General features: G+C 41.9%; 1 protein-coding gene across 2 annotated transcripts in view; it reads left to right on the top strand.

The window, feature by feature from the left end:
• WDR44 (WD repeat domain 44) overlaps positions 1-23175 on the top strand; it is a 76991-nt gene that overhangs the window by 2723 nt on the left and 51093 nt on the right. The gene's annotated exons all lie outside the window — the stretch shown is intronic.

Below are 23175 nucleotides of genomic sequence, written 5' to 3'. Positions count from 1 at the left end.
GTTGTAGCAGTAGCAGACAAGGGAAGGTGGCCTTGGAACTCCAGGGACTTCTCCAGAGGAGTCAATCTAAAGAGTCCCCAGTACTAGGCTGGAACATTTTGTTTGTCTCCATCATTAGGCAGAGCCTACTTGGTACTTGATGTGAGCTAGGATAATGGATCAACCTCTAGAGAACAGTAGGTGAAATGTGGATACTTCAGAAACCATTCCGTGCTATCTATTTTGTTTGGGGATATAATCTTTTTAAAATGGAGTCATTTCAAAAGAAAAATGGTCATTATGGACTAATTGGAGTGAAGGGAGAATTGAATTTGGAGTTGGGCCACCGTGTCTGAACTTGGACTCTTCTGCTTACTTACCATGGGCAGGTTCCTTCACTTCTCTAGGTCTTCGTTCTTTATCTGTTTTTTTAAAAAGTGAGAATTGAACCACACAGTTTCTGAGATCCCTGAATTCTGATATTATGATCTTGTTGCATTTATGCCTGCTAATTCCCAGTGCCTAGCACATAGAAGATACTCACTGAGTGACTGGGAGAAATCAGCCCAATCTACTACATAAAACTTTTTTGTCTAAAGTTAATTGTTTTCTTGAGTTTTTTTTCCCCAATGTAGTTCTAATGTGCTGTACTTTTCTGATAAGGTTGGAGATGCTCTCTGCCTCCTGAAAATGCTCAAAAGTGCAGAATCATATGTGTGAGACCTGCTGTTATATACTTACATGAAAGCAGTCTATTTTGGAAGGGTGCTTTCATTCCTGTTTTGGACACTGGAGAGTCGGAGCAGACCATTAGACTGGAGGCCTGAGAGTAAAACATGGTCCAGGAGCCTTTGGGCAGGGAGAACCTGAGACCTTGTTCTCTGTCTTATTCTCAACTTGTCACTTGTATTGGTAGCAAACAGCTTTTTCAGGTCCTGTGGTATTGGGTATATTAGCATTCGCCTTTGCTGTCCTCTGAGGAATGTTTGTAGGTGTACACTGAGTGGAACTTCCACAAGCCTGTTCAGAAGCACTGGTAACTTGGGAAATTTGGATCGTAGAGTCCAAGAATCTTTGGGTTGTAAGGGATCTTAGGAGATCATGGCCAGCCTTTTCATTTCCTGTATGGGGAAACTGGGTTCATAGCAGTGTTAACTTGCCCAACAGCTCTGCCCATAATGTCATTCATTTTGCTTTACTTTATTAAACATTCACAGGATTAAATCCTTCAGAACTCATCTTAAGGTGAGGTTCTAGTGTCCACACTTACTCTTTAGACAACAGCTGTGATCATCCCAGTGCTTACTGGGCCTTGCCTGACCCTGCCCCGTTCTGTAATGGGGAATATTACATTCCTGATATATGGCCTTTTCCTTTACTTCCGGAAGAGGAAATACAGGGAGAGGTGGTATGGCCTGTACAGTTAGTTGACCATCAGCTCCAGTATTAGGTAACAGTGAAACATGGCTGTCCTAAAAGCTAATGCAATTGGGACTTCATTGATGGAAGCAACGTACTCAGAGAACAAGGGATATAAAGACCTGCCATATTCTCACTGATTAGTCTGTATCTGGAGTATTGCACAGCCATTATTTTCAGAGGGACATGAACAGACCAGAAAAAGTCCAGGGGAACATAGGATTCTCTAATCCAACACACCCAGCAAATGATCAGTTTGGTCTAGGCCTAAATGTCTCTGGGGATGGGTGATTTCACTACTTTCTGAGAGTCAGGTCAGAAGGGGGTGCATCTGAGAGATGTTTCCAAGGTAGAATTGATAGAACTTGGTGAGGATGACAACTTGCTTGTGAGTCTGAGTGACTGGAAGGAAGATGATAATGATGACAACGATGCTCTTGACAGTATCAAAAAGGGAGAATATTTTCAGGGAAAGTATAAATTTGGTTTCCACATGTCTACATAACATGCAGTCTGGGATGTCCAGTAAGTAGTTGGTAATTCAAGATTGTAGGTTAGGGCTGAATAAGGAAGTTAAGAATCATCAGTGTAGAGATGATAGTTGAGTCTATGACAGCTCTTTCCACTTTGGGATGGCCTTAATTGTTGAGGAGTTTAACCTTCCCTCATCATTAAATTTGTCCTCTTGCCACTTGCACCCATCGGTTGCTCCTAATTCTGCCTTCTGGGGCCAAGTGGAACCAGTCTGATGCTTTTTCAACAACAGCCATCCTGGAGGACTCAAGTGGAGGGCACAACTAGGACCCAGGGGTGACTGGGAAAGGGAGGCAGGTTTTGACTCCAGCATAGGGAAGAGCAGAGATATCCCCAAAATGGAGTGGACTGTCTTGAGAATAGGGGGTTCTTGTCATCAGAAGTGTTCACATAGCCTGGACAACGACTCTGGGGAGTTGTCAAATGATTTCTGCCCGGGTTAGGGCAGCTGTTCAGGTCCCTGCCAAGAGGCCATTATTGCTGGACTGAGTGGTTTTGCATCAACTCACTTCAAATATTGACCAAGTGTCTAGGTTAAGGTTAACTTATGCAAATGGATGCCCAGAAGTTAGATTGGGGATGGGGAGTGGAAAGAGGTAGCTGGCAGAATTCTAGACACAAAGTGGAGTTGTGGAAGGAGCCTGGGATTGGGAGTCAGGAGCATGCTAAACTCTTCATTTCACGCAAGTCCTTTCCTCTCCCTGGGCCTCAGTTTCTCTATCAGTAAAATGAGAGAGTTGAACTAAGTCATTTTAAAGGATTTCTAATCCGTTTTCTCTTATTGAAAGCTATCACTGGTGTGCTTCTGCTGCCAGGCATTTGGATGAGTACCGTGTCTTGCCTTGCTTGTAAGTTGCGTATCCTTGGAGAGGCCAGGAGACCCGCCTCCTCCCCCCCCACTCTGCTAATTAGTATTGATTATGCAAACTCGAGTCCCGAGGCCTTTGGGAGTAGTGTTTTCTCTGTAAAAAGGAAGACTCTCAGTTACTCCCAGTTTTATTCAGGGATGGTGCCTGTACCCCATGGGCCAGTGTTGCTGGGCAACTCTCATTTCCATTTTTGGTTTAGCTGTCCTGAGCTCCTGTCTTGTTAAGCCCCTCTGAGGGTCTAACCATGGCTGGCACAAAGCATTTGGTTCAGACTGTGCTTATACGAGCTGGTGCTAGGACTTTCTGCCATGTCCTTGGGACCTACCTGGCTACCTCTAAATTCTGCCAATTGATCTTCCTCATTGCAGGTTCGAAAAGGTCTAATGGTATTTGGCCCACGAAAACAAAGGATTTCTGTTTGCCTGGAGTTTTATTTTTAATTATATCCTACTTTTTTTTTCACCATTGGGAACTGAGGCCAAGCTATCCTGCTGAGTTGCCTAGCCTCAAAGAATTGAAAATGTTCTTTAGCTGCCTTAATGGGAAATGTTCATTCTCCTGTTAGAATAGACATCTGAAGTACGTCCTTGTTCATGGAAAGTGACATTACTTTTAATGACATTCTTTCATTGTATGTGATTGGAGAACTTTAAGAGACTCTCCTTAAAGTAATGGATAAGTGATCACTTATCATCAATTTAACTTTGATTTTCATTGTGCTTCAGTTTGGTTGAAAAACATTTCTAAACTTTATTTGCCTTGTCTCAACCATGTAATGCATCCTTCTGAACTGGAGGGAAAATCAGCATAATAGAGTGAGCACTTCTAATAGAGTAGCCTTCTTTAACTGTAAATGAACCATGGAGGTTAGGCCAAGTGACTTCACTGTGGTATCAGAGTTAAATGTCAGTGTCCATTCTCCTGTCAGTGTCCATTCTCCTATCTTCACATGAGAAATGTATTTAGCCATTCCCCAGTTCTTGGGCACATACTTCATTTCTAGATTTTTGTTATTAAAAAATCACACTCCTATGAATCGTTTTTTCTGTATTCTTGCTATCATTAAAGCTCCCTGGAGCCACGACCTAGTTGGATGATTTCTGGGTCAAAGGGTATAAACAATTTGGTAACTTTAGTTGCATAGTTGCATATTGTTTTCCTAAATGGTTGGATTAATTCATAGGTCGACACTGGTGGTGAATTAGCAGCAGAATTAGCGTGTCTTTCTTCCCAAAGCCCCTAGGACATGGAATTCCTCCCCCCCCCTTTTTTGATGGACGTCATGGTACCTCCAGTTTTTGTTTTGTAATATTCTCATTACTAAGGTTGATTGCTTTTTTTTTTTTTTTAGCACTTCTCAAATGGTTGCTGATTATATTTCTTCTTTTGAAAAAGTCATTTTTCTTATCTTTTGGTCATTTCTCTGTTTGGGAATTTTGGTAGAATCTTGGTAGAATCCTTTTCTTTCATCAACCTCCTAGAGCTACTTTTTCAATATTCAAAATTGAGAAGGCTGAGAACCATAATGGTGACCTCTGACCAAATATCCCCTTCCATGTTGGCCCCCAATCAGAATATGTTTATCTTCATCACTATGTCTTCAGTGTGGTTCTACTAAAGCTCTCTAGGCCCTCCTGGAGTTTCCCTGGGAGCTCAAACCCTCTGCTGGAGAGGGCTAACAACTCTAAGAAAGATTCACCTGCTTCCCTTCTCTATATTGGAAACACACCAGCATCCATCACACTAGGCTCATGGCCCTCTGTACTGCCTTTCAAGTTCAAGGGAATGAGCATTTAAAGAATAGGTTAAAGGTTTTAGAGATGGTCGGTCATCTCCTTGAACCCAGGGGATTCTTCAGACATGATGATCCAGCTTGTAATAGCAGTAATTTGCATACTTAGAGAAAATGTGTTTGCCTTTGCATCAATTCATTCTAAATTGGTGAAGTATTTAAGAGTTGACAAAAAGAAAAAGCAGATTATTTTGAATCTGAATAAACAGAAAAAGGAAGATGAATATTGAATTTGATCCTACTTCACATTCAATTTTTGGTCTTTAAAACTGTGCACGATGGAGTTTGAAATCAATATTAGAGCATTAAAAATAGTTTAACAATTTAAGTGCATTCATTTTGTTAGAATTTTCAGAACATACATTTATTTCATTAATGTTTATTTTAGTGAAATACATATTGGTTAAATACTTATCATTTAGTGGCAGTTTATTGAAACTGCACAGCAAAAAAAAAAATCTGATTCTCCATGATTCACCTTCTCCGTTAATTGCATTGGAGGCAGTGCATCCATCAGTGACTTGACCATTTTTAATTAGTTTGGGTAAATAACATAGCACTACATCAGAGAAGTGAATGAGATTTCTTTTTCATCTGAAAAAAGTCAAAACCATTACTACTTTAGAACTTGGGGCATATGCTTTATTAAACCAAAATTTACTTAATAAACTGCAAGCTGAAAAGATAGGAAGCAGCTTGTCCTTTGGGAGACAGATTTTGGTGGCCTTTGAATGGTTACATGGTGCTTTTTTTTTTTTATACCACAACCCTCCTTTTTTCCAGATAAGGAAACTGAGGCTTAGAGACACTGTGATCAGCCTGGGGTTACATGGGGGGAAGGAAAGGCAATACGTATTTATGTGCCAGACACTGTTAAGTGCTTCTAAATATCACTTGTGATCCTCACAACTCCCTATGAGGCAGCTGATATTATTATCCTCATTTTATAATTGGGGAAACTGAAGCAGATTGAGGTTAAATGACTTGCCTAGAGTCACACAACTAGTAACTATCTGAAACTGTATTTCCTTGACCCTAAATCCAGCATTCTGTCCACTGCACCACCTAGCTCCTTAGCTTACATACACAGCAAGTGGATTAAATCGAGTCTTCCTGCCCAGTGTTTTGAGTCCTGATGTAAATTATAATTTAAATTGATATTCTTTAAATCTAGGGTAAGCTGTGGTCGAATTCTGCTTATACTTCAAACCCAAACTTATTTTAATTATACATATAAGCTTATGAACTATACTTTTGCTCCCTCTGATAGTCTTACTCTTAATCATGAAGGGCTCACACCCAGTCATCTTGTAGAGTGAGGTAAAGTATAATATCCTTGGAAGCTTTGGATGAATCCTTTTTTGGATACCTTTTCTGGGAGACAGCCTGCTCAGAGTAAGCAGTAGCCATACCCTAATGTTAATAGAATGTGCCCGTTTAACACTAATTGAATTGTCTGCGTTTTGTGTAAACTCCAAATCAGCTTTCTAGGGAACCAATTAAAGAGCTTCTTGCTATATCCAAACTTCCTTTCTCAGAAGGAGGCATCTTAGTTATCAAGCAGCCAGGAAAAGGACAAGTGATATTTTGGGCAGAAATCTCAAATGCCATTTGTAAACATAACGTTCTTGTGTTCTCTTCCGTTTAACTTGGACCCTAAAAGTCTCTGTTGAAACGAGGGGATTTTTTTTTGTAGTAGCAAAGAACTTGATACAAAGAATAGAGGCCCATTTATTGAAGAATGGGTAAACAGATGAACGTGACTGCTATAAGGAACGACAAACATGATCAGTCTGGAGAAGCATGGGAAGATGTGTGTGCACTGATACAAAGTGAATTAGGCAGTTCCACAAAGATAAATCTACACGGTGACTGCACCATTGTAATTGGAAAAAACAACATCAGAACAACTGAATAGTGAAATTATAATGATGAAGCTTGCCCCAAAGAAAAGATACCTCTTCCCTACCTCCTTCCCTTCTTGGCAGAGGTGAGGGGACCATGGGTGTGCAGCATCACCTATCACAGAGCCTTCCCCCCTCCTTCATCTTCAGTATAAAGGATGGCTGCTTTGGAAGAGGGAGGGGAAAGATATAATGGGAAATGAAAGTACTAAAAAAAAAAATCAGAAGATTAGACTAAAAATTTATTTTCAAAAATGTAACAGGGAGATGTAAGGAATTGTCCTTATCCTTAGAGGTTTTGTCTTAACAAGTATAAAAATTGTCTGTGCAAGCAATAAAGTCCATATATCTATGCAAATCTATACCTTTGTTATATGGTAGATTGTGCATTTTTTCTATCCCCAAGCTGCCTTCTCCCTGCACTACAGTTTAACCACTATTGCCCTCCCTGCCTCCCCCCTTATCCTGGCTCTTGCTTAAAATCATTAATTCATGAACTAGAATATTGCTATCAAAAAGCGAGATCTCTGTTTCTGGGAAAAGCTTAAGGACATTAAAGAATCTTTGAAATTCCCTGAAGGCTAACCAGCTGGTTCAAGACATTACATTGTCTGTATACTGGTAGAGGAGCTGTATAAGTTGTCCATCTTACTGCATATTATAATCCAAAAAATAGACAGTCTTTAACTGCTTGATTTTACCCATGTGAATAGTTAGGCCAAACTCTTAAGTACTTCTTGGTCTCTCTGAGGAATCCATGCAAGGTTTTGGGGCTTGATGCAAAACCAGCATGATGTCCTTCACAGACAAAAGTGTCTGGAAAACTTCACCATCCTTAGGGAAACCCTCTTCAGTTTAGACTGTGAAGTGGACCTCTTTAGTGAAAGTAGCAGCTGCCTTTGGCAAGCATTCGGCTCCACTATAGGCTGTCTCTGTTAGAGCTTTCAAGAAATTTTCAATAATTTTAATGTCAGGATAGGAGATGTTATTTTATAACAGAAAAGAAGCACAGGGTGATTGTTCATCCTCTATGTTTTTCAGTAGTAAAATTGTGGTCTGCTGTGGAATATCTCTTGTGAAAGTCTACCTGTTCCTCACTAATGTTCTCATTGGAGATAACTGTGCTCATAGCCATTTTACTTAGATGGAAAAGTAGACTGTTAGGTCAATAGCATCATTCTCTCATTTGTGTCTTTTTGGTATTAATAATGTACGTGGTTTTAAAAAGGTTTTTGATTATAATATATGAGATTACGTAGTATCTGTAGATAGATAGTATATATGTATATCTGTAATTATGTGTGTATATGTAGACACATGTATAATTATTGCAAGTGCATACCTTACCAAAACGTTCAACTTTTTGTTAAATAATGCATTTCTAGTTTCCCAGTGTCTTCCCCCTGCCCAGTGAGCCCTCGACCGCACCCACCCCCTGTTACTTGATGGTCTAGAGATTCAGTATAGTGTTTGGGGGTGGCATATGAAATTCAGAAAGTTCCCATTACCTACTTGAGCATTAGGAAAAAGGCAGAGAACCAGGCAGATGATAAGCATCCTTCTGTAGGGTTTTCAAATAAGGGACTTTTTCTTCTCTTTGTAACCAGTGGAAGCAGTATCTGTTTGAATGAGATCAAAATGCCATTGCTCTGTGTTAACCCTTAACGGTGAAGTTGATGAAGCCCTTTTAAGGAGAACATGGGAAAGATATTTTGGGTAAATGAGGGTCCTCATGTAGGCAGGCCACTTGGCTGAGCCTTGGAACCAAGGTGTCTGTACTTGAGGTCAGCTCCCCTAAGCTATTCCTGTTTTGTTCATGGTTTCTCCTTTCCTTCTTCTGAACTGCCACCTTCTCTGACAACACCAGGTTTGAGGTTCTGTCTTGTGGTCTTAAAAAGACACAAAAACCCTGGCTCCCAAGGTAACCACTCCCTTGAACCAGGGCTGCTAGTAATGCATGTGGTTTGTATGTAAGAAGGGGACTATGCTTAGTAAATGCTTTAAATAAATGCATGTTAAATGGCACCATTGACACCTTGGGAGAGACTGCCTTGCAGTCTTACTACAGCTTGGTGTTGCCAATTTCTTCTAAGACCAATGCAGTTGTAATAAAGGATGTTGCATGGCTGTTCTCCACAAAGTATATCTGCATCAACTGGTGCCCTTCTGTGAATTGTCCTCAAGTGAAGATGCAAACCTTTGCAAGGTGAGATTTCCTAGAAGCTTAGAAGCTACACTGATTTCGTTACTTAAATGTGACCAGCTAGAATTCTATTGTAAGGCTAATTCTACCTACAGCTCCAATATCTCATTTACTGTTAATGAAAGGGAGCAAAAGGTTTTAATTTTTAAAGTGCCCTGGATTTAGAATCAGTCCCTGGGTTAGAATCTCTGCTCTCCTCTTTCTGTCTTGGTGCAGGTGAGCATGAATGGCGCTTCTCTCTCTCTCAGCCCTAGTTTCTTCATCTGTATAATAAGATGGGTTGGGACTGGAAAATTACAAAGTAACATGAAGATCTTTTGCCTCCCAAATTAATGGGAAAACCACACTGAAAATTGCTATATTGCTAGAAAATACCTTTTTTTATTTATTAGCAATTCAAGGTATTGACCTTAAATTCAGTAGTAAGAAGACGACAATAAAGAGCCACGACACAGATGTGTAGTTATGCTCCACATCATTGTGGTGTGATGTCTTGACATTTTGTTATTATCCACCATTTTGAGGGACCAGTGCCTACATGGATTATTAAGATAATCACCAAACAGAATGCAATCTAATGGGTTTCATTTCATTCTGTCACCCATCTTTTGATGAAGGAGTAGAGAATGACTGGAAGGAGAATGGAGAAAAGCCTTGCTTCCTTTCAGATGGAGAGGGTGGCGCCTGAATAATGTAACTGACTGCTTTGGTGGTGCTGGTCAGAGGTGCCATTGGGTTCCAGAAGTACCAAAGACAGCCAGACACCTGCCCTGTTTTTCTTCTACCCTTATACTTATCTTCATTCATCATGAGTTTTAGAAATATTTTTACTGACCAGATTTCTGTGAAATATGACTTGTTAGATGAATATAGAAAGTCATAGCATGTTAACTGGATAAATTAACTGGATAAATAGTCTGCCCTGTAGCAAGTCAACCTGACTAGCACAGCACTGCGATTGATGTCAAAAAATCCTGGGACCTGATCCCAGCTTCTGTGTATATACCAAAGAGACAGCTCCTCCTGAGGGCTCTGATGATCATCCCTGCACTTGCTGCCTTCTGAGCTGAAGGTGAGCAAAGCTCTTGATAAGCCTTTGGAAGCCATGATGGTTCACATTTAGGTGGGGATTGAAGGGTTACCCCGCTGTACATTATCTCCTTTGATCATCTCAGAAATGTAAGAATGTTGGCTTTTTGTTTTTTAATGAATGCCTGGTTTCAGAATGATGTCTAAATAGTGCCACGTTAGCCTCTCAAAGAGAATATAAAATCAGTGACTGTGTACTTTTTGTCAAAGTTTGATTAGAAATGAATTCAGACTATTACTGGGAGTGACTTATCACAATCTAGTTGAATAAATTATTGTGTGATGATGATTGCCGTGCCCTAGTTTTCTTTTTCTGTTTTTGTTTAACCAAACAAAATACTAAATTGACCGTGTCTTTAACTGTGTACCTTGTTCCAGAATTGCTGTGGTGTTGTTGTTGTTGAGTGATTTTCTTTGTGACTGCATTTGGAGTTTTCTTGGCAATGATACTGGAGTAGTTTGTCATTTCCTTTACAGATGAGGAAACTGAGGCTCAGAAAGAAAGGGATTTGCCTTTGGTCACAGCTCCAAAGTATTGGAGGCATTGAAGAACCCAGGCCTCTCATTGGAAGCTTTTTCTACTACCTCAAATTGCCTTGAGCATTTAGAATATGAATCAGTCAATTAATGCTATAAGAGTAGCTGATCAGTATTTGCATAGATATATGACAATATTTGACAAGATTGGCCTTAGGACAAGATTGAAGGAACTTTGAACACTCAGGGAAGATCTGGTATCTTGCTCTGTATAGGTCCCATGTTCTTTTGTGTTAGTCTATTTTTTAAGGTGTTATTTTCTTCAGCAGTTTTTTGGGCCTCCTTTAGTAAGCAGTTGACTCATTTTTCATGGTTTTGTTGCCTCACATTTTGCTTCCAATTTTTGCTCTACTTCTCTTACTTGATTTTCAAAATCCCCTTTGAGTTCTTCCATGGCCTGAGACCAGTTCATATTTTTCTTGGAGGCTTTGGATGGAGGAGCTTTGAGTTTGTTGTCTTCTGTTTGTATACTTTGGTCTTTCTTGTCACCAAAGGAAGATTCTATAGTCTGATTCTTTTTCCGGTTTTTGCTCATTTCCTCAGCCATTCACTTGACTTTTGAGTTCTTTGTTAAGGTAGATCTCTGCTTCCAGTGGGGGTGGCGGGGTGTACTGTTGGCCAATCAATCCCCCCACAACCTTTGGGCCTAGAGCTCCAGAAACAGTCTCTACTGCTGCTGCTGCCCCTGCTGCTGCTGCAGTCTCCTCCTCCAAGGGCTTCTCCATCCCCTCCGCAGACCTGGGGTTGGGGTTGGGGTTGGGGTTGGGGTTGGGGCTGGGGCTGGGGCTGGGGCTGGGGCTGGGGCTGGGGCTGGGGCTGGACCACTCTGCTCTCACACAGGGTTTTTTCCACTGACCTTCCAATTTGTCCTAGGCATTTTGGGGTTGTGAGGTCTGGAAACCACTACAGGTGTGAGAGATTCAGTCCTCCTGAAGCCGGCTCACGTCTGGTCTGTGTCAGCGTGGCCCACACTGGACTGTGCTCTGCTCTGCTCCCAGTGCGGTGCAATAGATTCTTCCCAGCCACCTTCCAGGCTGCCTTGGGCTGGAGATTTGCTTCACTCTGTTTATTCTGTAGGGTCTGCAGCTCCAGAATTTGTTTAGAGCCATTTTTTATAGGTATTTGGCTGGGTTTGAGGGGAGAGGTATAGAAAGTCCTTGCTGTTACTCTGCCATCTTGGCTCGTTCCCCTCCCCCTCCCCCCCATGTTTTTGATCACTGCTTACTGGGCTTCCTTTTTTCCCCCCAACTAGAATTATGTAGAAAACAACCTTATTGTGGGATCTAGAATCTTGTGACCCCCAGCTCAAGGTTCTGCTTGTTGGTGCTGGGGCTCCAGTGTCAGTGTCAAAAGCACATGGTTTGCCTAGTTCTCTCTGGCTCCAGGCATTAAAAGCCTTGAATTGCCAGCTCACTCTGATTACTTTAGCTGGCCCCTTCCAAAACACCTTCCTTGGACCAGCAGCTTCTCTGCTCCACGCAGCAGAGTTTTTTAGATGCACGTTCAAAGTTTTTCTTCTTATTTGCTCTGTGGCAAAAACAGATGGGAAAAAAGCCCCCACCTCTGGTGAATGTCTCAAATACTGTGCCAGGTGGTCTCTTTCCAGCAAGGAAATAGTTTCCCAGGCAGCCAGCTGGCTTCCTGCTCCTTGCTGCACTCTGTCTTCTTCCTTATCAATGCCCAGTTTGTGTTGAATAATTTGAGATGGATGGCACCTTTCTACACCAAGCAGACCATACATAACCTGACCAAAGACTTTGTCATTGGAACCCAACTCAAGGAAAGGAGGGTATTGTAAACCTGGTACTACCTGTGGGGCCATCTCCTCCTGAATATCAAAGGGACCAAGGAAAGGGTTTTTTCAGTTTGATTTCTCTTCTGTACTTTTACTAGAACTTTAGAGAACAGCGGCCCTACCTGGAATTGCTCCAGCCAGTGCCGCTCTCTGCCCCTCTCCTGGACTTGGGGCAGCCAGGCCCCAAACAAGGATCTGGTTGCAGCTGGTATAAAAATTCAGAACTCAGGGTAGTTCCCAAGAGCTGGCTCTCTATCTTAAGCTTTCTTTTAAAAACTTAGCCTTTTCTCTGCCACTCAAGGCTTATTGTGATGTAAATAGGTAGTCAGTCAGAAGAACCAGGAAATCCAGGCACGAGGTTTGAGTTTCAAAAGCTGCTGAGGAGAGAATCTCCCACATTTCCACCACTCATTCATTTGTCCTTTCACTTTTGCCAGTGAAAACCTCTTTTTCAAATCCATTTCCATGCACCTAACTAGTCTCTCTTTTGGTTTGGATCTCGCTACCTTAGACAAGTTCTTGGTCTGCGCTCCGTCACTGCTGTGCTTCTGTTACTATGGACCTGTCTGAGATGCGCCAACAGACTTCGGATGGTACTTTTCTAGCATTGCAGGGGCCTCATTCTAGAAGCATTTCATAGGATCCTAGCTGTCGAACTGGCAGACACCTTAGAAGTCATCTGGTTCAGCCCTCTCATTTTGCAGAAGTAGAAATTGTCCCAAAGCCCTCCTGGTCCCCCCAAGTGGCTGAGCTGAGCTGAGATTTTAACCTGGGGCCCTTGACTGACTAATTTCTGATCATAGTATCCTATTTCAGAAATGAGCAATTCTCAGAATGAAATTACATGTTGTGATAAACTTTGCTAATGAATAACCTCACTCTGTTTAGCTAAAAACAGGTTTTTAAAAATCCTTATTTGGCTTGTCTGTAGTTCAGTTTCATTTTGTACATATTCACCAAGTACTTTTTAACCTTTTGAGCATATTATAAATAATACATAGGATTCCATTTGTCTATCAAGAGATGATGGGACTGCTTGATGCATTGGCCATCAAGAGCTGAACCCAATAAAGCAAGCATTAAAACCTTTCTGTGCTGTCCTGAGCCTTTGATAAATGAGGACAATATATATGTATATATACATGTATATATGTATATATACATATACACACACACACACATACACACACATATATAGTACTCGTGAAATGGGTCTGTCTGAAAAAGCATTGTGGTGGGGCTTTCGGGACTCTTTTGACTACCTGGAACAATTGCATTGCCAATGTGGTTGCTTCCACACTGACAGTGTAGTACATTTTAATAGCTGCTGGCTTTTAGCTCAGGGCCTTGCCCTTCATAAAAGTCCTACTTAGTTGCTGCATCATGGTGTGCAGGTGACTCATGCACCATGCCAATGGAGTGTAAACTCCAGCATATTCCACCATACTGGAAATATTGACCCCATTGACTAATTATTTGTTGTTTGAAGATTCACACAGCTAGGTACAGAGAGGTTCATCACTTACTTGGCCATTAGAAAATAACTCTTTGGTCATAGCTACTCTTGAATCAAAGAAACACAAAATGTATCCTTACTCAATTCTACAAGCATTTAGTAAGTGTTCATCATGTGCCAGGTACCGTGCTTAGTCCTGAGAATACAAATTCTAGCTAGACCCTGCACTCAAAGATCTTATGTTGAGGGAAGTCTGTATATAAAAGGGTAGAGGGATGTACTGAACTGAGGGTATGGGGGACAGAGACAGAGACTGAGACCAAGAGAGAAGGAGTATCTGGAGGATTGTTTCTACTATGCATATGAGAAGTCCTGGGACAGCTCCGTGGTACAGAGGATGGAGCTCCAGGTCTGGAGGCAGGAAGACCTGAGTTCATATTCGACCTCAGACACTTATTAGCTGTGTGACTCTGGGCAAATTGTTTAACCCTGTTTGCTTCAGTTTCCTCATCTGTAAAAGGAGCTGGAGAATGAAATGATAAACCACTCCAGTATCTCTGCCGAGAAAACCCAAATGGGTCACAAAGAACACGACTGAAGTGACTGAACAACATGACGTCCTGGGGTGGAATAGGGTGAACTTTCGAGGGGGAGGAGGCTTCTGTGTCACAGCAGAGTGGAGCCCATGGAGCAATGAAGACATGGATCTCCTGGGCATATTCCTTAAAATAGAAAACCCTGGTGTGGCCTTCTTCTGTTTCTGTAGTGATGGTAGCCATATGGCAGGAGGAGGGGCACATGGGCCTAAGGATCCCAGTTTTTAGGTCGTCTTTAAATAATAACTTTATTTTTTTATTTTTGTTATTCTCAGTGTGAGATCCTTATAGACCAATGAGGCAGTATACTACTGGGGAAAATGGTTCTTATCAATATTGCCATTCTCATTATAAATGAAACCAGAAGAGATAAGGAACCTGACACTGCGTGGAAGGATGGTGCTCAGGTTCTCCTAAGGGTGCTGAAGAAACATTAGACCATGGGACATTTTGTCATCTCATTTCATAATGTTTAGACAAGTATAAGAAGAAAGACTATGCTGAAGATAATTGTAGTTTACACCACATCTGTTGTAGGGGATAAAGAGAGGAATTCTTCAAAGAACTGACTCCAATCCTCCAAATCAAGTCAATGTATACATTAATATTTGGTGACTTCAGTGCAAAGGTGGGCGTTTTTTGAGGCGGTTGGCAGGGGGTGTGCCAGGAGGGGATTCCCAGCCCTACTACTTAACTACCTCTGCTTGGACCCTCTTTTTTTTTTCCTTCTGATCTCTGCTGTCTGATTCGGTGTCCCCATTAGCTTCCATGGATTCAATGTTTGTCTCTCTGAAATTGACTGCCAGATTTATTTAACAGCCCTAACCTCTCTCCTGACCTCCAGCCTCACTTCTCCTATGCCTATTAGACATTCTGGACTTGATATCCCATAGATATCTTAAATTCTACATGTTCACAACTGAACTCTTTCCCTTGCTGTCCAGGGTAGCAGCATCCTCCCAGGTTCACAACGTGGGGGAGGGGGCCTGATTCCTCACTCACTCCATCGCTGGATATCCAATTCGTTGCCAGATCTTGGTGCTTCTGCCTTCATAATGTCCCTCATTTGTCCTCTCTTCCCCATGCACACAGCCCCCTCCCAACTTTACCTTTTCATCATCTTTCCCCTGGACTACTGCAACAGCCTCCCACTGGATCTCTGCCTTTCTGGTGTCTCCGCATGGATGCCAACGTGATTTTCTGCCATCTCAACCTCCAGCTCTACTGGGCGCAGCTGCCCAAGTGATTGTAACAGCCTGAGCCTCCTTGCCTTGCCTCCCAGGAGGGCATTATGGGTTATAATCCCATCTGAACCCAGCACAGTCTCTCGTGTCTGGGCCTTCACCCTGCCTTCCTCACATACCTTATTCCACTTTGGACTCTTCAGTTCTCGACTGCTGAAAGATGGCCTGTAAGAAGCATTTTTGTGTCCCTTGTCTCTGAGATTACTTACCCCCCACCTTGCATCTACTTATTTATTTACATTTTGTCTCCCATATTAAATGTTACGTATTTTGGCCTTTCTTTGTATCCCCAGTGCCTGGCACATGGTAAGCCCTTAATAGATGTCAGGAGAGAGACAGTAATAGCACCTGACTCCCAGAGTTGTTGTTAGGATCAAATGTGATAATATTTATAAAGTGCTTGGCACAGTGCCTGGCACATAGTAGGCAGTTAAGAAATACTTGTTCCCTTCCTACCTTTGATACCTGTGTAACCCTGCACAAGTTATTTAACCTCTCTGGGCCTCAGTTTCTTCCTCTGTAAACACTGGACTAGATGACTTTGAAGGTCCCTGTCAGCTCTGATTCTAGCTTCCTAGGCAAAGACTCAGAGGAAATATCGTTCAGAACTATTCAAGGAGAGAGGTCAAAGGCCCATAGACGTACCCTGACTTCATGCCTGTATGTCAGGAATACTTTCAGCTGAATTGAAAGTTATATAAGATTTCTGATTCAAACAGTGCAATTCAAGTGTTTCTTAACTATGGGAGCTTACATTTTACTGGATGAGAAACAAGAATCTAGAAAGATCATTACAAAATTTTTTTCAAAATAATGGGCAGAACAGGTTGCATTAACAACCTTAGGTAAGGATCAGGAAAGATCTGGGGAAACCCAAAGAGCAGCTGAGCTGAGCCCCCAACCAGGTGTGGGTGACAGCCCATGCAGAGCATAGTCAGGCAGATCAACAGGTGCAAACCTAGTGCTTGGTCACTGTTCTAACTAGGGAAGGAACCTCCTATTCTAGAGCTGTTAGTGATAATCTTATTTGTGTAAATGGGCAGATTGTGAGCTCCTTGAAAGCAGGGACTCTCTTTTCATTATGATCTTTGTGTGCATTGGACATTACACATAGTAAGTGCTTAATAAATGCTAATTGAAGTGTGATGCTACCTGTAGGTGCAACAAAGATGGGGAATTAAGTCCCAAAGTTGCCCAAGATTTATTTTTAATGTAGATTTTCTCCGGAAGCAGCATCCAAAACTGGCTGTACTTGTAGAGACTTGATTTGTTGTACTGAGGATCTCATTCCCCTTGAGCTGTAGCAGTCTGTTGCAAGACATGGAGGATTCTGTGGGTTTAGTGAGTCAGTCTAGAGCTACCTTCACCACAAGCAACCAAGGATACTCACAAGAGTTTGTGTTTAAAGTAGTAAATGCTAGTTAGATTTTTTAAAGTGAGATAAACTAAATTTTGTCAAATGATGTTTGAAATGTGCCAAGTGTGACTTCTGTTTGTAGGGTCTTCATCTTTAATCTTTTTGGAATATAAATTATAATGTTCTTTATAAATTTTCTATAATTTTCAACTTTTCTGTGTGGCATTTTCCTCATGTGACATACTATATGTTTAGGCATAACTGGAATTAATTACATTGCTTATTTAGTAGAAGCAGGCTCAGCTGGGGTGATAGAGGTTACAGCAAAATTTTGGGTATTTTTCCAGGAAAATGTACTGATCTTTAGCCTATTAGAAGATGGAATCTAATTTGCTATACATGGGAACTTTTTCATTGGAGATTTTCCCAGATAATTTTTTTATATATGAAAGTAGAATGCCTTTCCAGTTTTGGCTCTACACATGCTTTGTATATGACCATATTTCATGTAGGATAACCCAAATCAGAAGGAATCAAGTGATCTGTGTGCAACCCTTAGCTACATCATGACACCAGGGACTGGGTTTATTTAAATCAGAGGTAAGGAACCTGTGGCCCTCTCTGTCCTCAGGTGCGACCCTTTGACTTGAGTCCAGGTTTTACAGAAACAGATGATTTGTGGCCATGGGTTCCCCACCCCTGATCTAAATACTTACAGCTCCACTTAGCAGCTGGCAATGCAACAGGGCACTGAAATTGCCTCTCTCTGAAATTGCACTCTCTGAAATTGAAGGTTTTATATCTACCAGAGCATATTCTTCTCCCCATCATTGCAGAGTTCCTCTCTTACCCAGATGCCAAGCAAAGGTTAAGGATATCCTGCTTTTTTTTTCTCCTCATCTTTTCTATTATATCTTTGGCCTACCATGTGCCCAGTGTGATCTTTGAAAAACAAATTCCTCTATCTTGCTAACGGTGACCTCACTGGGTACCATTGAGATCATGCCCTCTGACCTATGCCCTTCTCTCTCTGCACTTGGTGTAGAGACTTGATGGTCTCATTAGCTGCCTTGAGTTCAGTTACAATCTCTGTGGTGATGATTGTTTTATACATCCATCTCTAATCTCTCTCCTTAGTGCTAGTCTGGAATCACTAGCTGCCTACCAGACTTCCATCTGACTTCCTGTCTGGCATTTCAAATTCATCATATCCAAAACAGAATTGGTGATCTTTCTCCCACCCTCTTCTTACTTCCCTGTTATAGTCCTAATCACCTAGGTTTGCAATCTCACTATTGTCCTTGACTCCTCACTCTCATTCACCCCACTGCTCCAAGCTTCTATCTGCATGTCACTTTCATACATCCCCTTCTCTGCAGGGGTGTAGCTCTCACCCTAGTTCAGGCCTTCTTGCCTCAAGTCTTTCCCCTCTCCAGGCCTTCCTCTACACGGGTGTCAAAAACAATTTTCATAAAGCACAGATCTGATCGTGTCTGCTTAAGAAACTCCAGTGGCTCCCTGTTGTCTTTCAGCTGAGCTATAAACACCCTTTGCGCATTCAAAGCTCTTTGCAGTGTTGCCCCTTCCTACCTTTCCAGTCTTCTTCCACTTTATTCCCCTTCATAAACTCTATGCTCCAGCTACAACAGGCCATTTCCCATCTGGGTACTTTTGTGCAAGCAGCAACTGCATGTCTGGAATGGTCTCCCTCCTCTTGGAATTCCTGGTTTCCTTCAAGACTTAGCTCAAGTGACACTTGTTATATAAAGTCTTTCCTGGTCCTTGAGGCTTCTGCTAGTATCCTCCCTCTCCCATAACCATGGTATTCATTTTGAAAATACTATATATTTACCTTTCTCCATTTTGTCTCCTCATTAAAATGTAAGCTTCTTGAGGGCAGAGGTTGGTTCACGTTTGTCTGTATCCTTAGCATCAAGCAGAGTACCTGGCATGTAGTAGGCATTTAATAAATTATTACCCTTGACAGGTACCCAGTAGTTTGCCATTCCTTTGGTCTTCAAAGAAATGTTCTCCTCTCCCCTTGTGGGGAGGGAATTCTTTCTCATAAGCTTTCCTGTTTCTTGAGATAAAATGATTATAAAAAATACTATTAAGACTAAACTGTTCCAGAGATTAGGCACAACTACAGAAGTGAAGTTCAAAAACTACTGAGAGCCTTGGGTCTGGGCCAACTCTTTCATTTTCCACCTCCCCTACCCTTTTTATTCCCTGTTCCTGGCTCCTGCCACTTACGCAGCTTGGGGGGAAGGGGAGGAATTGGGAATACACAATACCAAGTGATTGATTTTGATCTTGGTTCCAGGAATCAGTATTATTGTTGTTTTTTTTTTAATGAATACTATTAAAATCATAGACTTTTAGATTTTAGAGGTACCATGGAGATCATCTGGTCATTGGATCATAGATTTAGAACTGGAAGGGACTTCATGTAATTCTTCCTTCTCATTTCATGGAAGAAGAGACTGAACCCCAAGAGAAATCTAGTGACTTGCCCAAGGTCATACACGTAGTTGAATGACCAGCTGCCTCTTTACGTGCTACAAATAAGGAAGTTCCAGGGACTTGTCTTCAACAATGGGAGAACCAAGACTAGAAGCCAGGTCACTTGCCACAAACAGGGCTCTTCCTTCTCTTTTCTGAGTGAGAGCTGTGCTTATGCCCTCTACCTATCTGAACCATTTCTGCCAATAGTGCTCATCTCTAGAGGGCTTGAAGAGTTAGGAAATGATTTCTAGATATTAGCTCATTTGTTCCCCAAAGCAGTTCTGTGAAGTGTTGTTATAGCTACAGAAACAGAGGCTCGGAGGGAGTAAGTGACTAGACCAAGGGTGGGGAATCTGCAGCCTCAAGACCACATGTGGCCTTCAAGGACGGCCCCTACTTTGACTGAATCCAAAGTTCCCGCAACAAATTCCTTTCATAAACAGATTTATTCTGTCAAACTTGGACTCTCAAAAGGCCTCATCCAAGGACCTGGAAGGCCACACGTGGCCACAGGTTCCCCACCCCTCAACTAGACATTCCTGACTCCAAGCTTAGTCATTGCTCTTTCTGTTCTGTTATGCCAGTTCTCAAGAGAAAGGAACGCTGGATTTGGAGTTTGAAGAGTTGGGTTCCAATCGACCTCTGTGACTGTGGGCAGGTTCCTGTACCTTTCTGGGGCTTTTTTTTTTCTAATGAGTAATGGGGTGGGAGAAACAGATCAGATGATTATTAAGATTCTTTCCCACTCTAAAAACCCATGATTGCATTCTCTCCATCTTGAAGTTGAAAAAATACAGCAAGAAATAGCTTGTCAACCTGTTGAGTACAAATCCGAGAGTTGGGCAATAAAGAAAAAGGTCTCAGAGCAAACAAAATGGAAGTCACATAGTTCTTTAAGAAGAAAGGGAAGGAAGCGTTTTTATAGTGTCTGCTGTGTGCCAGCCACTGTGCTTTGGGCTGATGTATTTGGAGGCCCTCAAGCTTTTACTGAGATCCGATCAAAGCTTAATTGAGACACAGTGCTAACCAGTTTTAGTTATTTGGTTTTCTCTCCCAGAAAAGATTCGAAGCAGTAAATTAGAATCCATCCCCTTTCAGAGGCACCATTTATAACAGCAAGAAGGGACAGCTGATAATCTCAAAACAAAAGAAGAGACAAACTGGAAGCACAGCGGTCTGGGACTGCTTATTATAACATGTAAGAAGGCCTCGAAGCTCAGTAACGGCCCAAGGCGCTGTGTGAGAATAACTGATGACTTAATTTAATGTAGTAGGTTTAGTTTAACGGCCGTGTGTCACTGAGAAAAGGTTAAATTGTGTTGTCATACCGGGCCTTTAATAAGGCAGGGATCTGTGTAATGCATTTTAGATGGATTCGATTAAAATTAGTTAAAATAGAGGTTTGGGTACTTTAAAGATCTAAATTGCCATCTTCTAGGAAGCGTGTGTTTGTGGGGAACATTGTCTTCCCTGATAGTTCTTGCTGTTCTGGCCTATGTTACTTGAGTTTGGCCAACAGATGAGTTCAAAGGTATTGAATCTTAATCTGTTTGATCTTTTGGAACCTGTCAAATGCTTTAACTTCCTCCTGGTGTAGTCCTAGCTAGCTGCAGGAACAATTATGTAAGCCATCATTTCAAGATGGTAATCAAAAACAACTGCTAATTTATGCAGAGTATCCAGCTATCCCATTAAGTTGGCATTCTCTTAGCTCTTTGGTTCTCTTGGCATATACAAATTCCTATGGTCACTTTTGCAAGTTATGTCTTCCCCCCACACTTTTGACTAGAAAATAATGTTCTTTTGATGGATCAAAGGGGAGAACTTAATTATACTCTCTTCAACAAAATATCATTTAAAAAAATTTGTGGTTTATAATATGAAGGTGATTGTGACATGGAGCTGGTGTTAAAAATGCCCAAGTGGATATCTCACAGAATTTACTTTGCATCTTAGAGGCCACCTGGAACGTAGACAGATGATCCCCTATTTTAGGAAAGGTAACACTGGCTTGGGAGGTTGGGATAAGACAGCATCCATCTTGAAGAGTAAAGCTCTCCCAGGGTGACTGAGAGCTTACAGAAAAGGCCTGAAGAATGCTCTGTCCAGGCTTGAAAGAGGTCATTGAGCATATCTTGTCAGGGAACTTTTGGGGCCACAAATGGTGGGAGGAGCCAGACCGTAGGGGAGAGTTTTTGTGGCTATTTGCTGGCCTCTTCCTCTAGGATCCAAACTCAAGCCTGGCCTGGGGCAAGTAAGGGCCTGCCTCAGGCCTTAGGAACCTCCAGCTGGGGCCCTCTTGTGCTCAAACTAAGTGATGCTATTTATCGCTTCACTTTAATAGTCTAGTAAAACATGAATTTTTAGAGTAAAAGCTTCATGAGGACCAGGATCCTGTCTGATTCACATTCAGATCTTCACCTAGTGTTGTGTTCTGCCTGTTAGTAGACCCTCAATGTTTATTTAATTGGATTCATAGAAAGGGCAAGAAAAAAACACACTAGTGTATTTTCAAGTAAGATTGCCCCCTGATATTCTAGGTGTCAGGTTTAAGTATGAGGTTAAGTGTTGGCAGCGAATAGAGCAGAGCCATACAAGTTTGAGGTAGGTCCTTTCTCAAGTTGACTCCCCAGGCTCCAAACTGAGCACCAGCTGCCATAGAACTCCTGAGGCCCTGGGATTGATTCCTTAGGGAGTGAGGCCATCTGTTTACCTTAGATACGTGTAGTTTATTAAAGATGAGCCTCTCAGTCAGGAAACTTTGGGTTCCAGTCAGACCTCTGACACCCCCTGGCTGGGCACCCTGGGCAGATCCTCTCAGTGCCCTAAGCACCCACTTCTGCAGGACTCAAGTTGGAGAAGAGCTGTCCCATCCACATTGGTAGAGGGAGTTTCACTAGGAGCTCCCTATACTCACAAGGTCACAGCATGCACACCCTGCACAAGTATGGCACAAGGAGTTGAGAAGCAGTGACTACTGAGGTGTCATAGCTACCTCCATGTAGATGTAGCCTCTTCGGTACCAGCGAGGAACTGGCAGCCTCTGGGGCAGTGACTGGCCTACGTTAGCCCGGAAAGACCGAGAAATGAGTGATGGTCTTCTACCCTCTCAGAATCATCAAAATATACCAGCTTCTTTGTGCTGGAGTTAAGAAATCTCATGCTCTCTTTTTGGTGAGCTGAGGTGGGGGTCCTTTATCCTGTTGTGCATGCCCTTCTGAACCTTCTTTATCTGTCAGCATCTCCTACCCTTCTGCCTTCTCTTCTTACTGTCTCCTCCTGTGGGAGTGAGACACATTTGAATGTTGGGTTTATTCCCCTTGTTGTTACCCAAATGTTATTGCTGATATTCTTATGGAGGAGAAAGCCATGTTTGTGGGCAAGTAGCTCAGACTCCCAACTCTCCTACTTCTTCATTGTGTGGCTTTGGACAAGTCACTTCCCGTTCTCAGGGCCTCCTTCATCTGTAAAACGAGAGGATTGGATTAACCAATCTCAGAGGCTCCATGGGACTCTGAATCCTGTGCCTTGGAAGCTTTGTGTTCCATTGGCAGGGTTCTTTTGTTTTTTGGGAACTGACTTGAGGTTGTGCTCACTTCTTAGAATGCAAACTCTTGTTTTGGTCTCATATGTGTAGGAAATAGTTTAAGATCTATGATAAGCCATATGTACAGTTCTAGAACTGAAGCTGATAATCTCCTTAAGGAAACCACATATTTACTGCATAGAAAAGTTGCTTCATTTTTGAAATTTGTCCTAAATTATTATGATTTTCTTCAGCGTTTATACTCCTTTACAGATAAATTTCTACACTTTAATAAAGGGTGCTTAACCTAGAGTTCATGAAATTTTTTTAAAATACATTTTGATAACTGTATTTTATTGTAAATGATTTC

Source organism: Notamacropus eugenii, chromosome X (assembly GCF_028372415.1).
Source record: "Notamacropus eugenii isolate mMacEug1 chromosome X, mMacEug1.pri_v2, whole genome shotgun sequence".
NCBI classification, from domain to species: Eukaryota; Metazoa; Chordata; class Mammalia; order Diprotodontia; family Macropodidae; genus Notamacropus; species Notamacropus eugenii.
Note: the sequence above shows the minus strand (reverse complement) of the source record. Positions and strands in the feature narration are given on the sequence as shown.